The 18,477-nt window shown below is 36.2% G+C and overlaps 1 long non-coding RNA gene across 1 annotated transcript in view; it reads left to right on the top strand.

Moving 5' to 3' along the window:
- Positions 1-18,477, top strand: part of LOC121066231 — a 128,719-nt gene that overhangs the window by 100,851 nt on the left and 9,391 nt on the right. The window contains exon 2 of the long non-coding RNA XR_005817603.1: positions 4,501-4,564. This is a non-coding gene — a long non-coding RNA (uncharacterized LOC121066231). The remainder of the gene's footprint in view (positions 1-4,500; positions 4,565-18,477) is intronic.

Raw genomic sequence — 18,477 nt, 5'->3', positions numbered from 1 at the left:
TAGCATTCGAGATTGTTTCTTTCTAAAGATCTCTTCAATTATGTCTACACTTATGATCTTGCTTTGTATCATTTCCCTTTCCACTTCACTATTAATGATGGCTTTAGTAACTAATAACATATGGCAATAAATGTTATTTTCTTTCCCAGTTTAAAATTAATTTAATATCAGAGCTCTTTTGCTCTCTCTCCACTGTTTTTCTTTACCTACATTTAAAATTTTAAGCCTTTTGTTAGCATGATTTTCTTTACTACAATAATCAATGACTCTTGGAACATTGTCTGTAGATATTCGAAATGTTTATTATTTACCAAACAACTTTTTTTTTTTTTTCCTTCCTTTTTTTTTTTTTTCTAATTAAGCAAATGAAAATGTGATTTCACTGTCTACAGTACACTGCTGTATTGTACTTTCTCATTACAAACTTTATTAAACTCTGTTTAGAATTTAGTCATTTCCAATGTGCAAAATAATGTTTTTATATAACCTATGTAGATTAATATTTTCACAAAACAGTATAAAATTCTTAAATAAAATGTTTATACATTTCATCCACTAAATTTTATCTAAATATTTATTATTATTATTATTTATGTATATTATATCTATATATTTGCACTACACTGTGCCTTGTAAATAAGCCTGATTGGTATGAGTTTTAGTTTATATGGTCTCTCAAATGCTGCTCTTCAAGTTCTTTTACCACATAAACTTTTTACTGGTTTTATCTATTTTTTTGTTTGTTCCCATTTTCAGTAGTTAAAAGTTAAAATTTAAGTTGCTAATATTGAGAATTTCCTTTGGTTTTGAATTTTCCTTTTGTGAAAATTGCTACTTTTTCTTGCTCCTTCCATTGCTTCTCTGCTCTTAATAGTATTTTAAATAAAGTAGAAGTAAATTCAAAAGAAATTATATCCAGATATTTATTTATTGGAAATGGATATCCAACGGCTATGTAATGTTTTGATATTCTCATTGCCATTAGACTGTATAACTCTAGGGAGATACCTCCAACACCATAGTATTTTGTGGCTAACACAGCTAACAACTGCAACAAATGTCTAGTGGTGCACAACTTTAATTCAGATTATTACTTCAGGTTCACAGTATAGCCCAAGCTGAAGCTATTGCTGCTGCCTCTTGCTTGCTGTTCCAGGTGTTCCACTCTCACTGCTATTGTCATGGGTGGGAGAGAGGTTACAGTTGACTCTCCTTTAGGAGGATCAGTTTTAGATATGCCATTCCTTTTCCTATGAAGCTGTACATCTGCAAAGCACTATAAAGGTACTACGGCTCATAGTATTCCTATGTGGATAGGGCCACTCAAAGAAGAGTCGGATGTATATATAGATAAATTAAAACTTGTATGAGTTGTTCAATTTATCAATGTTCATGTATAAAGACTGCATACAGAATGTGTTGAACTAGAAAAGAAATGTCTGAATTCTGTACCTCCACAGTATAATCCATCTTTTACATATCACATTCAATTCTTTTCGGAAATTTACTACTTGCTATTTCTAGCCATTCTGTCCTTTCATCCTTATCTCATCTTTGTATTGTCAGTGTCTTTCATTGATTTGTACAGATGGAATTACAACGGAACTGAATAAATCATTCTGATTCTGTAAATCATCTAAACTCATTACTAGTGAAGCTCTGTAAGTTGTTCTTGCTTTTTATTCAAACAAGAATTATATTTTTCCAGAGGAATAAAGTTAGTATGCAATATCTGAGTGTATTTTAGTGATTCCAGGAAGAAGACCTATGAAATCTGCATGGTTTGCATGAAATCTGTTGGTTTGTTTTGCATTTTGCAAAACCTGCATTCATATAGAAATATAAAATCATTAAAAACAAACAAACAAACAAACAAACAAAAAGAGCCTTCTCTTTAAGGAAATGTATTTTTATAGTATTATAGTAAGAGGGAGTTATCTAGATATGTACAAGCACTTTCAATCCACACAAATTTAGACACCCACCTGAGCTAGAAATGTTGTCACTAAGTTTCTCCCGTAGGTAATGGAGACAGCTAGACCTCTCTAGGAGACAGTTCAGACCACCAAATACGTGAACTGTCTTTCTTAGGGCACTACTCTCTCTGTCTTAATTATGTAAAAGAGTATAATTAGATATGTTTGAGCTATGACAATGTTTGGTGAAATTTATGTATGCAATAAAAAAGTACACAGCTATTTAAGACTTATTTATTCTTTTATTCATTTATTTTTTCTTCTTTTTTTCATACGTAGCGGATGAAGAAAGTTCTGACTTCCTGGTACAGAAACAGAGAGAGAGAGAGAACTTAACCTGCTATTACTTCATCAACTGTTGTTTTGGCAACAGAGACACAAACCAAAAGCAGTTCCTGTAGTGTGTATTAAAATACACATTCTGGGCACCTCTATTGAAATTTGAATAAGAGAGTCATCTCATAATGCAGAACCCATCTGGACCCAGAGTCTAGATTTTCTGCCAAATGAGCACCTTGCCAAGGGTATGAGTTTTTAATTTTATGGTATCATATGTTTATTAAATTTTGGACATGTGGCACTGAAACTACATGGTACTTTAAAAATAGATAATAAAATACTGTCTTCCCTCTTCCCCCTCCACTTCCTACTGTAAAGGACAAAACAAGACAAGGGATATTATTTCAATGAAAGAAGTGAGGAAATAATGAAGAAAGCTGTAAAAGGATATAATTTGTTTTCAATGGACCATATTTGAAGAGAAAAGACTCAGACTGTCCAAAATGCAGTGTGGAAGAAGGCAAAAATATTACTTAGGGAGAAAAAAAATCAGATTCACACAGAAGAGAACAGAGAAAGAGAATTTGATTGAAAAAATGTTGGTCTCTATTGCCTGATCAATTCATATCATGAGATGTTTCCAGAACTCCTTCATTAACTTCAGTTTGGGTTATCGTAAATATATTTGTTTCATTTAATAAGTCAATCTTCTAATAATTGGTGTTTTATAGATGTTTATAAATGTCTGATCTGATAGCAGGTCATCAACACTAACTTCTTCATTTCCTACCTCTTAGTCAGTTATTAATCAATTAAAATATCTTATATATTAATCAATGTAAATATTAACCATCTTTTCCTTGACAGCTCAAATTTCATAGCAAGACTTTGCAAAGCTCAGTAGGTTAATTGGATTGTGTTTTGCCTTGTACTCATTCACTCTATCAAAGAGCTCTGCTAACTTTATTAAATATGATTATGGTTACAAGAACCAGATTCATTTTCTTTCTGGGACACATAGATGTAGACAAAATAGAACATAAAGTAGGCTGATACAGACGGAAGTAAAGGAGAAGACAACAACTCTGGAAAAGACATTCTGGATACTTGGAAAGAAAAGATGAGAGGCCAGAAAAGAGATGGTGAGATATCTGTCTTAAACAGAACAATCCATTAACAGGGCCAGAACTTTCAGTCTACTGAAAGCTGGAAACACAAAATTGTACCAATCTCTTGTATCAACAGTTGAAATGACATCTTGACAGGTGAGGAGGCACAAAATTCTTTCCCCCACTGACAGAAGTTTCACTGGAGTATGTAAAGGTGTTTTTCAATATAATGAAAGTCAAAGAGATCATCATCATCATCATCATCATACTTTTATTATAAATAATCAATACTATTAATTAATATTTTTTCATAGTTATTTACTATTGCTAAATTAGTAATGTAGAAAAAAAAAATGAATGTACCTTTTTTTTAAAAAAAAAAAAAAAAAACTCTTCTTGCATGCACAAGTTTTACTAACCAGAAGAAACTGGAATTAGAAGGAAAATAACAGTTTATTCCATGGTAGCATCCTCTATCCACTCTTCCAAGAAGATAAGTACTTAGGAGAAACAAAAGAAATCTAGGCATTTTGATTTTAATGTTAATGAAATTAAATTGAAAATATTAGGAGCACAAAGGTAAAGAATGGCCACTATATGACTGTACAGAAAAGTCAAGTAAGACTGTAAATACTCTACTTTGAAATGAAGCTTATTTGACAAGAAAATTAAAAATATCTAAGTATGGATAAGCTTTTTTTTTTTTGCCATTTTTAATTAAATGTACTTAAAAAGAAGTAATAATATTCGCAGTAAACCTTTCTCCTAAATAAAACTATACGTTATTCATAATATCAAGTTGTATGATTACTAATATCTGATTTGTTTGTTTGTTTGCTTAAATTTAAATTCTTAGTGGTTGCTTTGTTCATGTACACTTATAGTGAGGAAAATACAATCCTGATAAAATTGGAAAGGAATTCAACTCAGTGCTTTATTGACTGTAATATTCAAACACAAGCAGTCATATAAAGTGACTTTAACCTGGACATTACAAACTATACCAATGTAAACGGTGTGTTTATTTATAATGAATCCACATAAGATGAGATGGTACTTCATCTTTCATTATTTCTGTCCATTATGTGAGTCATCATTGAACTGAAACACTTTTTTTATATACCATGTTCTGCAAGGTGTGATGGATAAGGAAAAGCCAAGACATCCAGCATGTGACATACCAATCCTGCCAGTCACTTTGTAAGTACATGGCTTGTCATGGCTATGTGTTATGCTTTCTTGCAGTCAAGATCACCCAAATGCAGAATATCTAGTCAAAGGTTTTTCTGACCAGGTCAGGCTTTTAGGTAGCTTCACAAGATTGTTAAAATGTCCCATAATGCTAATTTTTTGTCAATAAATAAATAAGCAAACAAACCAACATATTGCTGTTTACAGGATGGTGCAATTACATGCATATAGGATTTTTAAAGAAACTAATTAGAGTTAATTAAAGAAGAGTTATTTAAATACCCGTTTTTGTTGTCAACTCAGTCACTGACTGAGAAACTGTTATCTTTTTCTTCTTCATATTTCTTGGCAGATGAGCCCTTTGAATACTGATAGCTAGTTGACAAAGTGGTTAGATGAAAAAAATAGTATATAAATATACAGATTTTTTTCTTTCCTAGACAGACATATTTTTAGCAGTTATTCTATATAAATTCAGTGAGTTTAAGAATTTTAATGTGATCTTTTAAACACATACAAATACTTGACAGCATTGTTACATAAGAATCTACTACATTTAGCCTTTTTATATAGCTTATGTTGCTTACAAAAAAAAATAAATATGAAGATTAAACCTATCTCAGAGAATGTAATGACATTGCATGTATATAGTAAAATGTGCCAAATAGGCAGCTTAAGCAGAAGTCCCAGAATGAAACACTTTATATTAATATACATGCCTGTGTAGGAGAAACCACACAGAAATAGGCAAAAAGCAAGATTTTTTGAAATCGATGCTCTCTCACTCTAATGTTTAGGAGCCCTTCTGATGGTTGAAAGAGTAACCCAGTCTTAATAGATATTTACTCCTTGACTTTTCTGCTAAAACTGTCAACATAAGTGGCTAACAATAACAACTATAATTTTTAATGTACAGATGTGCTTACTAGAAATTGGACTGAGACCTGAGACTTTTTTTTTTTTTTTAATTAATGACAAACCCCTGCACAGCCATTGTGAATAACATAAGGTGCCTAATTGCCTAAACAGCAATGACTTATGAAGCAGGGAAAGGTACTGTATTTTATCACCATGCCTGAAATGTCTAATCCTCCTCCTACTGTGTCTGTTGGGCATGCCAAGGATAAAAACATTTGTTATTGCTGTATGGAATCCTTAACACAAACAGTATCCTAAAGAGCTTTAAAACATTAAGTCATGCAATCTGAAAGTGAGGTTGACAGAGACAGTTAAATATGAGTGAATGTTTATCACTAAAATGAGGGGCTGGGATGTTTGTCACATCATGGGAGCTAGGATGTGGTTTATAAAACAGACATGGAGTGCAGTTAGAAAACAACCACACTGCAGAGAATGAAAGCTACTAATAAGTAGCTAAAAAAAAAAGCTACTAATAAGTAGCTAAAAAAGTAATAATTATTTACTGTTTAGCAAGTCACATACTTGTTGCTCTCTGATGTCTGTTGAAATAACCTATGACCTGAGCTGCAAAATGTTACAAAGATACTTTAGAGAAAAATTGCTTCAGTGGTTTCAGCCTTCCGTCTGGAAACCCAATATAATGTTTTAACAAAGGAAGGATGAAAATTAGAGAGAAAAAAATTCATTGAGGTGATATCTGAAGGAAACTGAATGGGTTGATCCACTCTTAACATCCCAAAGTTTGAGTTTAATTCACACTTAAATGATAAGTATAATAGAAATATCAATAGCTGTACAGTAAGCCAGATAAATTTAATTTAATCTCTATAATCATTTAAATTTATTACCTGGACTCCTTCTACCATCAAAGGAAAGGGACAGGAATCTTCAAAGGAATACTTGCCATCTGTTCAGGACAGGATGATTCAGCCTTCACAATGCCTCTGTCTGTCCAGTCACTAAAGAGAAAACTTGTATCATTGGCATAACTTTAATATATTCATAGTTACTGTGGAAACTATCATCTTGCCTCTTTGGTATCAAACTGAAGAGATTCATGGGATATTTAATCTAACTACAGTGAAATTTCAGGGAGGAATATCAACCTACTAGGTACTGTGAGAAATAAGGAAGTTGTTTCTAGCAAGTTAGGAAAATTGCAAAAAGATCTAATGCCTTTCAATTTGTCTTCCAAATATTTGGGATTACTTGTAAAGCCAGTTTTTGTGTATGAATATGACAATTCCAAAAAAAAAAAAAAAAAAAAAAAGAAGAGTAGATGAAGTAGAAGTTTACTAACAGTTGCTAATAGATAGACACATAAGATATAAGATATTGAGGACAGACAATAAAATCATTGGATATTCTATGGAAATCAATGCATAATAGTTACTTACACAAAGAAGGGTTGCTTTCTTACCATGGTAAGACCAAATCCAGACTAAAAAAGATGAACAATAACAGTGGAGTGAAGTGGTTTAAGGCTAGATCAAAGTTACTTGCTCAAATAGGTCTATGAGAAAGTGAAAAGTCATGGAAAAGGTCAGAACAATGCTGTTAGTGTGTTTAAAATGAGGTTTTCTAAGAAGGAAAAATGGTTGACATGTTTTAGAGAGCTGAGAAATGTAACTTGGAAACAGATGGAGAGTAAATATCAATTCTAACAAAATTGTTACTGCAAAGGATTCCCAGAAATATTCAAGCATCTCTGACTTGTACATAACAAATGCTATAAACCTAGTATTATGGGCTCATTTAAAAAATCTATTTTATCTCTAAAGTACTAATAAAGAGAACAGTAATAGAAGATACGTCATGTATTTATATTAATCTGCTCTATTTCTAAATGATACCACAAAAGAAAAATCTATTACATTTTGCAATAAATAAATCCACATACAAATCTAGAAAGATTAGACAGACAGATAGATGGATAGGTAGATAGACAAAAAGACAAATTAATCTTAGATAAGTTAAAAGCAGCCTCCTTACAATATTTCTCTTAAGAGGAAAAAATATATTTTACTTTATTTGAATCTGTTAACAGAAAACATTACTTCCATCCCACTGATGACCTCGAACTTTCCATAAAAAGGGATTTTCCAGCATACAAAAAATCTTGATGTACGTAACAGATAACCATATAAGCTTCTAACAGAACGTTATTCAGATATTATGCATACTGCTACTAAACAATGTATTTCTTTATTTCTGTATGTCAGATTTCCTGTGTACAGTTTCTTCCAGCATATAGATCAATCCTGATCTAAAATGATCATTGTCCATGGCCTGTACTGTTTGTGGCACTCTGACTGAATCTGGAAATTGGTGCAAAGGGTGATCCTGGGTTATTATGATTTTTAGTCAAAAAAATGTCTAATTTAGGAGCTACCGTTATTCACTGGATAATTTACACTGAATTGAATCAAATTCTTGAGGATGATCAAGAAGTAAAAGACTTGTAAGTTTATAAAGCCCTCCAATGCTCTCATTGTAAATGATGCCTTGAGGAGCAGAGTTTACTGTTTGTCTAGAACAACACTGAACATTTCTGCAGCATTTCAGTTATTTCCTTTGCATTTGCAAACATCACTCAAGAACAGCTTTTAATCCTCTATCAGCAACACCTGTGTGTGTACTAATAAGAGATAAAATAGAGTACCAACTGGATCATTTTCTTATTGTAACATAAGGATTAAATTAGGACAGGGCATGCCTTTGTGTTTAGAATACCATAGAGTAGAAGAAGGAGAATGTTGAGAGAAAAACTAAGTTTAGGATTAAATTTGCATTTTAATAATGAATTTACTTTGTGTGGGCAGCCATAGCTTTCTGGATATGTCTGAATGGGTAGGAACCACTACCATAAACCCATCTGTTCACTTCTGTTCACCACTGTCTGTCATTCATCACCTAGGAACAGCTGCTGTCAAGACCTAGTCCATTTTAGTCATAATGATCTTGGTTATTTTAAACAGCTTTAAAAATTAAAATTTGCTGATGTGACTAAGTTTAACTGAAACTGATTACAGAATGGTCACAGTAGCTGTTCTACAGGCATATAGAGATATAGAGAGAAGGGATGACCCTCAGTAGATAGGAAATTGCTGTCAACCAAAAATAGGTCATTGTTCTTGGCCTTGTTTGCAAGGTTCATATATGCCTGTAGTTGTATTACTTTGCCAATGTCTATAGATTCTGAAATGCATTAGTAGTTGCTAAGAAGGCACAACTCAGTTGATGGATATTTCTGCTTGCTTCTTTTTAAGTACTTTCTTGTTATTGTTCCCCTTCTGTCCTACTTATCTCCCCCAGTCTCCTTAGGAATGCAGAAGAAAACCCAATAAGTTTTGAGGCTTCTGCATGCAGTTGGTTTTTAAATAGCATTTCCATACGTTCTGACAAAGTGCAAAACAAAAATGTTTTTAAAGCCTTCAAAGCATTAAAATGTTTATCCAAATCTCTGCTTAAATAATAATAAAAAAAATGTAGCGAGTGTTAGTTCTTTATGTTTAATATGTTTTTAATTCTTTCAAGCAATCATGTTTACTGTATCATTTAGTAAAACAGTGATTTGTGCTTACTTTCATCACCACAGAAAAGAGAGATCAATAAAAATAATAAATCTTTAAGAGCTTCTTAACCTTACATAGTCTTTATAGGTTGAAAGATAATCAATAATCATGACAGAAAAACTGCATAAGATTAATCTTTCAAATTGACTTGCTTTTTTATGACACAATGCCAATAGATGAGAATGTAAATTCCATGATGAATTTTCTTTATAAAAATACCTAGACTTCAAAGGCTATTCATAAGGATTGCTTTCCTAGACACAATTAACACTAGATGGATCTTCCATGTTCACAACACTTAACATGCTGCCAGGTTGCACTATCCGATTACACAGTCCTTGCTGTATAGTGCAAAGTACTTTTGATGGCAAATTTAGCTGCAGTTATACCTTTATTCTGACAGTGTTCTTTACTTCCAATACACTAATGTGTGTAAGTTCTAGTGAGGGTTTCTCTTAATGTAATCAATTATTGTTGAATAATTCAATAGGCTGAATTTTATTTTAAATAAGCAGTTTTTAGTTTCTGGTATTACAATGTCCTAAAGTGTCAAACTGTTCTTGCTGAATCAGTGCTTGAGCTCAGACAGCCTCTGAGAGGAAAGGTGTTTATTACTGTGCTGACATCCTTTGCAGTATCACTTCAGGAAATGCAAAGACTCAAGTAGTCTGAAATTTAAATTTATCCTTATGAGTATAATTTCAGACAGGACTCTCTGAACTGGGATTTTTATTTTCATCACTTACTTTCCTACCCTGTAAATATGAATAAAATGTAATGGAAAAATTAGTGACAAATATTTCTGCTTTTTATTTTTTATTTTTTTTTAATTACTCAGAACTGTTATTGACAATCCTACATGAAAAATCACTCTGTGGGTCTCACTTGACAATTTACTGTCACTACTTAAAACTCCCATTGCCTGAAGGTATCAAAGGTATTGCAGTTTTAGCCTGATACTGCAACTCCATCTAATGTAAAAATTCTGCAACCATGATTAGTGAGATACTGAACAGCTAAATTGTGATTTAATTTAACAGTCAATCCCATTGGATGTAGAAACACTAAGTAATTGTGCTTGAACTTCTGAAAAGGAAAACTAACAGAAATTTGATTTGTAAAATCCAAATTTGGTTCAGAGTGAACCTGTGTCAGGTGAAGATTACAGAATAATTATGTTCTCAATATCATATCCTATACTGAACCATTTTAAATGCATTATGATTACTTTTTATTTTATTTTATTTTATTTTATTTTATTTTATTTTTGGCTTTGTTTTGTTTAATAGAGTGCATAAGAAGACAATCAGTTTGTCAGAAGTTTTGAAGCAAATAGCATTAAACTGCTTAGGAATGTTTCATTAAATTAAAATACCGATTAGCTTCATGTACAATGAAATATATATTTAATACATTTCCTGTTTTTCTCCTATCTCACTCTAGAATTCATATAGTATGTACAATAAGTTACAGAGAGAGTGAAATATAGCAAAACATAACTTTATCAGATGCAGCTAATTCCAGATATTAATTTAATATATATTTGTTCAGTGTTTAATAATTCATATTATGTACCTCACAGACTGGATTGGTGCATGTAAATAGACATTGTCATGGGATTATATATTCTGGCATACACTATTTTATTATTAATTTATTATAGATTATTAGTGCATTTAGGGAAGGAGAAAAGAAATGAAGTAGTGAAAAAAAAAGGAAAATATTTTGATGAATAAAAGTTTAGAGATTATGTTCAAATACCAATATTTGTATCAACTGATCTCAAGTTCAACAATCATCAATGTATTTTAGACTACGTGGCAGTAATAAAAAAATAATTCTACCATAGATGCTATATTGAGGGTTTCTGAAACTTTAAGATTTTCATTGTTTGAGATATATTTAGCACTCATATTCCATGCAAGAAAACTTAGGACTGTTCAGAAACTCAAACTCTTTGGCCGACTTGATAATACTGCAGAGGAGGTGTGTAAGAGTCAATAGGAGGAGAGAGAAACACCTTTTACAGACTGAACAACCTGCCTATAACTCTTTGAAAGATGAGGGGGTTTGAAACAAGTTCCTGTCTTTAATTGAGGTGGGCAGTTTGCACTCAGGAATAAAAATCTATGTGCATTTTTGTAAGCAAACTGATATTTTTTAAATGATGAGCGCGAACTGTTCTTCCTGACATTCACAGAAATATCCCATCTTTGGTTTACTTCTCATGTAAAAAGGAGAAAATTAGTGTTTTCTTGGAGGCTGGCTTTTTTGCAGGCTGCAACCTATGTTGGTTCTGTATGGTATATGTTGGTACATATCTATGGCCATATCACCCTGGCAACTCCTGATCTTGTCTGATATTGGAAGCTAAGCAGGATCAGGCCTGGATAATACTTGGATGGAGAGACATCCAGGGAATACCAGTTGCTGTAGGGACAGCATAAGAAGGATGTTGGTCCATTAGAACGGGTCCAGAGGAGGGCTACAATGTTGATCAGAGGGCTGGGGCACCTCTCCTATGAAGAAAGGCTGAGAGAGATGGGGACGTTCAGGCTAAAGAAGAGAAGGCTCCGGGGGTGAGCTTATTGCAGCTTTTCAGTACTTAAAGGGGGCTTATAAAAGAGATGGAATGAAACTTTTTGCTAGGGCAGACAATGACATGACAAGGGGCAATGGTTTTAAACTAAAAGAGGGGAGATTTAGATTAGATATTGGGAGCAAATTCTTCACTCAGAGGGTGGTGAAGCACTGGAACAGGTTTCTCAGAGAGGCTGTGGGTGCCCCGTACCTGCAGGTGCTCAAGACCAGGTTGGACAAGGCCGTGGGCAACCTAATCTAGTGGGTGGCTTCCCTGTTCATGGCAGGGGTGTTGGAACAAGATGATTTTTAAGGTCCCTTCCAACCCAGGCCGTTCTGTGATTTCATGATATTGTACTTCTCAGAGGCTTCCTTCCAGTTAGCCAAACCAATACTTGTTCAAAACCTATGACAGTAGCTCCAAGCTATTCCCTTGGAGCAAAGGAATGGGTGCTGATGGGGAAGGAGAGGAAGAGGGATGGTCCACATTTGGGTCTTGTCATAGTATGGGGTTGAGGCATCTCAGGTTTAACATGTACCCAGGAGAGGTACTCTATGTGAAGTAGCATAAATAGAACCATATTTTGGTGGATTTCCACCTTTGTTGGAGTTCAGCAGATCTGAACATTAAGCTTTTTAGGGTCCTTAAAAATTGCAGTGCAAGTACTGCTACTGCTCAGCTAGAACTAATGAAACAATTATTTAAAAAAGAGAGTTCTAGATTTCCTTATGAATTGCAAATTTTTGTTTACTTTAGCTATGATCTGGACTAGCACGGCACACAAATTTTCACCTAACCCTTTCACCTGGCCTGGGAAACATTTTTTTTTAAATCCTTTTATTTTCAGAAACAACGTGACTCTTCAGTTGCAGCGATGAAGCAGGATAAAGAAAGATTTGCCAAAGAACATCGGAGTATTTTACAAGCATTAAGCAAACCTCAAAGCAACCTAGAGAAGTACACAGTAAATATTAATGTTCTTGTTTGCAAATAAAGAGAAGTGCAAAGTTTACACGTTAGTCCCATTGTAACAGTGAGAGAACTAGAAGTAGTTTCTGGACTCTCTGCTCTAAAGCAGAAAAGTCTCAATGTCTCACTTCTGCAACTTTATCAAGTAAGTATGTCTTATTTCTTGGGGAGGTGAGGGTGGGAGGTAGGGGAAGAGAAATGTGGAATGGGGAGTCAGTTACTTAGCAGTTCTTCATATATTGACTATTTCTCCCCATCTGTAAAAATATCAGCTTATCCTTCAGTGATATTTCAGTCCTGTGTACACAGCAATCAAACAAGAAAACTGGTATATATATAATTTTTCCCTCTGAAGTCGCAATCAATTTAAATATTCCATATGATCTATGGTAGACTGTTCCTCATTTTAATTATTTTTCTTTTCTTGGCAGTCATGACAACTTTGGCAGGTTAGAAGTAGTCAAAAGCACAAATTCAAGATAAAAAAAAAGCAAAGATACTTTGCAGGTATTGTTCAGTGTAAAATAAATAAGTAAATAAATAAATAAATAATCTAGATTTTGAATTTGCCTCAATATTTTGCCAACAAAGGAGTATTGTGTGAGAGAGGAACCTGAAAGAGATTGAAAACAAATAAGGATGAAAATAATTGATAGATATTACATGAATCAACTGTTATGAAATTCAATGAATATTTTATAGTTAACAATTTCTAAATAAGATTAATTATTTTCATTCATGGACACTTTTTAACAGACAATGTTTGTTTTGATCAATGTTGTGAACTATTCTAAAATACTATTGAAGAATTGCAATCTCCAAATATTTTTAATAATACTTGTAACATATCTTGTTTCTGAACAGTATTGGGTATTTTCAGTGTAGGATAGATACCACTTAATTTGGAAAAAAGCTGATAAAAATGAGCTAAGAAGGAAGTGAAATCAAACATTTATTCAGAGAGAAAGCATTCTGATTAACTGGGCTTTTGCTTTGGTTGCATAAGTAGCGGTAGATTAATAAGAGTACTGATAGCTTTTAGGACTTTTTCATTTTATATTGCATACTGTGGTACAGCCAATGTAGTGTACTACATCTTAAAATAATCTGGTCCATTTAAGCATTAAAGAACAAAACTGCAACATGAGTATATTTTTGAGTTATGTAAACCATCTATGACACTGTACTGAATCAGTGATGAACATAGTGTTTTCTGGACATTAGTCTTCCTATTAACTGTGGCTGAAATAATTACATTCATTTTAGGTCATCTGATGTGTCCAAGTCCTCTTCAATGGTGGATAATTTCTAACTTTATTTTAGAAATTCATAATGTGGAATTAAAACATGTCCTTGCTCAACAATCTTAAGGGGTTATATCAGTAGGGAAAACTTGTAACAAACTTATTAATATATCAATAAATATATATTAAGTATTTGACTCTGAAAGACTTTTTAATTACATAAAATCTGTTTCCCTCTCTGCAGTATAGAATGTATTGCCCATCTTGTGATGCAAAATTGGACTACACAGTAGTTCAAGGTAGCTGGTAAATCAGTATATTCACAGTATACCAGGAATTTTGATTGCCAAAATGAACAGTCAAATTGAGAAAAAAAATCTTAATCCTGTATAATATATCATATATATAATAATATATTATTTAGTGACCTGATTCATGGCATTTCACTTCATAAAATACGCCATAGTGTGAAATTGGATGCACACTCATGGAACACTTCCTGTCATGCTTAACTCTGTGCAGATGTGCAGTCCCAAATATCTGAGAACAGAAAGATACTGGTTTTAAAATGTTCCATCTAAGCAGATAAATATACTATCCAAAGGCCTTGAAAATCTCTACATTGTCTGTGCCATTATGAGCTTAGAATAATAAGGAATATTAATCACCCTATTAATATTAATTAGTCATTACAATGAAATCAAAACAAATCAGATGAAAACAGTATCTTCTTCCCTAGGTGTCTGTTTTAAGTTGTTTTGAAATATTTTGAATTTAATGGAATGATTGACAAGCAAACAGAATGATTCACTTATATATGAAAGCCCTTAAAAAACTGTATTATGAGTCAGAATAGCAGTATCTGCTGAAGTACTTATTCAGGTTTTGGGAGTCACTACTCATTCAAATAGTGATCAGTCACTTCCTGATTTATCATTTGAATTTGAATTGTATTATAGATTGTACTGGGGTGAGAGCTGGTTCCTTAAACAGCTTTCTACATTGAAGTAGTTCAAAATCATTATATATTTTTAAATCTGAATTTTTCAAGTTAAAACTAGGAACTACTGATATAAATCAACAAGAAAAAATTCCCCACAGTGGTGAACTAGCTAAGTATTCTCTGACCATACTGAATAAAATATGAGGTAGTGGTGTAAAGTTTAATTGTCCATTTTCCTCAATTTCCTTCTTTCCTTTCAGCAGCAGACACTAGGGGAACAATTCACTTTTCTGCTTTGCGGAAAGCTCAGGCTAAGGATTTTCTGAGCTCTTTTAATTACTGAGTTTAACGTATAGATACCAAAGGACCTACTGAGCAACAATAAGTGATGATGACTTATTCATGGAATATTGAAAAGTGTTCACCTTGGAAGAACAAAGTAGAATAAAACAGAACAAATGGCAAGTAAAACTGAAAACAGGAGGGAAAAAAAAAAAAAAAAAAAGGAAAAAAAGTGAGCTGTATAGATGTAAAAAAAACAATCCATAACTGCAGCTAAGAAGCTATGCACAAAATCTGTTTCTAGCTCTTTAAAGGAATCTGAAGTCACAAGAGTATTTCAGAGTATGGCACATACGTAATAGATTATTGATTTTCATAGAAAAGTTGGGAAGACATCTTTCATGTACACTTGAGGTATCAAGGTGACATATCTGGTGCTTTTTTTTTTTTTTTTTTTTTTTTTTTTTTCATCACCCACTCACCTCTCTTTGGCATCTCCTGGCTTTTCTCCATATGCAAAGTCCTGCAAGGAAAACCCCGCTGAGCAGGCACAAGGCTGGGCTGCTTCTGTATAGCACTTCAATGGACCCAAAAGTTGCATCCAGCAGGGCCAGGGAGGACCAAAGCTTGTCCAGCAGGTAGGGCAGGTAGGAGCACTGGCTCCCTGTGCCAATGCCATGGTGCTCCATGTCCTCAGGAGCCACATCCCATATGACCGTGGAGCAGGAGGGCCGGCTGGAACAGCCAAGGCTGCTGGGGAGCAGAGAAGCCATGCAGAGCACAAAGAGCCCCAGCCTGAGCATTGCGCTACCCCCTCACCAGGTCTGATCTCAAGGAAGGCAAATCTCTGGCCGTCACCCTGGCCTGAGCTCAGCCTGTCACCAGCAGCACCGCTGTCTGCATGCTGAGTGGGTGATGGTGTCAGCAGCTCCACAATGCTGTCACTGATGGCCCTGTGATGTTACAAGGCCTTTGTGGGGCACCCAGCAAGAGGGCAGGGTCTTGGCAGGTAGGCAGGGCCAGGGGAGCTGAATTTCTCAGCTGGCTGCTCCCACGACCATCACCCCGCTCCGGGTCTGTCTCACCACTGGGGCCTGGGCCAGAGCCCTTGGGCAGGGGGCTGTGCTGCAAAATGCTCAGTGAGGAGGAGTTGTGCCAGTGCAGGGGTATTGCCCAGGTCCCCTGGACCCATGCTCGCACTCCCGTGCTGTTCCCACAGGCTGTGTGGCAGCTGTGGCATTGCCCGCAGCACTGGTGGGGTGCTCAGGGGCTTTGGTGGCACAGGCAGGAGCAGATTCTGGGCCCAGCTGGGGTCCTCCGGGGTTGGATTGGCTGCAGGGTCTGCTGTGGGAGTTGGATCAGTGTTGAGTGTGAGAAAGATCTCAATAATGTTCTTCAGATGGGATCTTCTGTGAAGCTATTTTATTCGCGATTGCAATGGCAGGCATCCTGCCAATTAGGAGCACATTACAGTAAACAAATCATAACCTTTTATTCCCTATTACCTGACACCTGATCACCTCCCCTGTTTCCTTATTGGCTGAATACTACAGGAGCTGGCCAAGTCGCTTTCCATCATTTATCAGCAGTCCTGTCTATAAGTGGAGGTCCCAGTCGACTGGCGGCTAGCAAATGTGATGCCCGTCTACAAGAAGGGCCGGAGGGTGGACCCAGGAAACTATAGGCCTGTCAATCTGACTTTGGTGCTGGGGAAGCTCATGGAGCAGATTATTTTGAGTGTCATCACACAGCACTTGCTGGGCAACCATGCGATCAGTCCCAGTCAGCATGGGTTTATGAAATGCAGGTCCTGCTTGACAAACCTGATCTCCTTCTATGACAAAGTGATGCGCTTAGTGGATGAAGGAAAGGCTGTGGATGTGGTCTGCCTTGACTTCAGTAAGGCTTTTGACACCATTTCCCACAGCATTCTCCTCAAGAAACTGGCTGCTCATGGCTTGGACTGGCATATGCTTTGTTGGATTAAAAACTGGCTGGGTAGCCGGGCCCAAAGAGTCGTGGTGAAAGGTGTTAAATCCAGTTGGAGGCCGTTCACTAGTGGAGTCCCCCAGGGCTCAGTATTGGAGACAGTTCTCTTTAATATCTTTATCGATGATCTGGATGAGGGGATCGAGTGCACAATCAGTAAGTTTGCAGATGACACCAAGTTAGGTGCGTGTGTTGATCGGCTCGAGGGTAGGAAGGCTCTGCAGGAGGATCTGGATAGGCTGGACCGATGGGCTGAGGCCAACTGTATGAAGTTCAACAAGGCCAAGTGCCGGGTCCTGCATCTGGGGCACAACAACCCCAAGCAGAGCTACAGGCTGGGAGATGAGTGGTTGGAAAGCTGCCTGGCAGAGAAGGACCTGGGAGTATTGGTTGATAGTCAGCTGAATATGAGCCAGCAGTGTGCTCAGGTGGCCAAGAAGGCCAGCCGCATCCTGGCTTGCATAAGAAGCAGTGTGGCCAGCAGGGCTAGGAAGGTGATTGTCCCCCTGTACTCGGCTCTGGTGAGGCCGCACCTCGAGTACTGTGTTCAGTTTTGGGCCCCTCGCTGCAAGAAGGATATCGAGGTGCTCGAGCGAGTCCAGAGAAGGGCAACGAAGCTGGTGAGGGGTCTGGAGAACAAGTCTTACAAGGAGCGGCTGGAGGAGCTGGGATTGTTCAGCCTGGAGAAGAGGAGGCTCAGGGGTGACTCTATCGCACTCTACAGGTATCTTAAAGGAGGCTGTAGTGAGGTGGGGGTTGGTCTATTCTCCCACGTGCCTGGTGACCGGACAAGGTGGAATGGGCTAAAGTTGTGCCAGGGGAGGTTTAGGTTGGATATTAGGAAGAACTTCTTTACCGAAAGGGTTGTTAGGCATTGGAATGGGCTGTCCGGGGAAGTGGTTGAGTCAGCATCCCTGGAGGTCTTTAAAAGACGTTTAGATGTAGAGCTTAGTGATATGGTTTAGTGGAGGACTTATTAGTGTTAGGTCAGAGGTTGGACTAGGTGATCTTGGCAGTCTCTTCCAACCTAGACGGTTCTGTGATTCTGTGATTCTCCATCCTTTTTTATAAGACCCCTTTAAGTATTGAAAGGCTGTGATGAGGTCACCCCAGGACCTTCTCTTCTGTAGGCTGAACAACCCCAGCTCTCTCAGCCTATCTTCATAGTAGAGGTGTTTCAGCCCCTTTATCATCTTTGTAGCCCTCCTCTGGACTTGCTTGAACAGCTCCACGTCCTTCTTGTGCTGGGGATCCCAGACCTGGATGCAGTACTCCAAGTGGGGCCTCCCCAGGGCTGAGTAGAGACCTCCCTCGACCTGCTAGCCACTCCTCTTTTAATGCAGCCCAGGATGCAGTTGGCCTTCGGGGCTGCAAGCATGCACTGCCAACTCATGTCGACCTTTTCATTCGCTCGAACC

Source organism: Cygnus olor, chromosome 2, assembly GCF_009769625.2.
Source record: "Cygnus olor isolate bCygOlo1 chromosome 2, bCygOlo1.pri.v2, whole genome shotgun sequence".
Lineage (NCBI taxonomy): Eukaryota > Metazoa > Chordata > Aves > Anseriformes > Anatidae > Cygnus > Cygnus olor.
This window is presented reverse-complemented; position numbering and strand designations above follow the sequence as displayed.